Source organism: Camelina sativa, chromosome 3, assembly GCF_000633955.1.
Source record: "Camelina sativa cultivar DH55 chromosome 3, Cs, whole genome shotgun sequence".
NCBI lineage: Eukaryota > Viridiplantae > Streptophyta > Magnoliopsida > Brassicales > Brassicaceae > Camelina > Camelina sativa.
Genome location: NC_025687.1, coordinates 18926662 through 18927184, shown reverse-complemented (window position 1 = coordinate 18927184; position 523 = coordinate 18926662).

Here is a 523-nt window from a genome sequence, read left to right as displayed (position 1 = left end):
GAGGCGGTTTGTAAGCAGGAGGGATGTACTTAGCAGGCTTGACAGCTTCTGACTCTTCAGCTCGATCGACCACTCGAACACTCACTCGGTAGAGTGCATGCTCGAGCACCTAGTCGAGTGCAATACCAAAGTCAGTCTGCTTTGCACAAACTTCACTCTGAGCTTCAAGAAATGACCAATCCTCCCCAACTTGAACTTCACTGTCCCCAATGACTTCCTCTTCAAAGAGATGAATGGCTTTGGCAGTAAACTCCCTTGCGTTTTGAACTGCTTTTCCAGGGATTTGGGTGGGTTTTGGAGCTGAAGTAGATGCTATATTGCTCTCCATATACTTCTCTCTTGAGTTAAGTCCTTCAAACTTCATATTGAGATCATTATATTGTGATGTTAACCTTTGATTCACCTCAGCAAATTGTTTGGCTACCTCAATTTTCCCATTGGTTTGCCCAATCAACAGATGTTGTATCATTGCTCTTAGGTCTTGTTCCTGGCCTTGGTTAGTCTGAAACCCTGGTGGGGGACA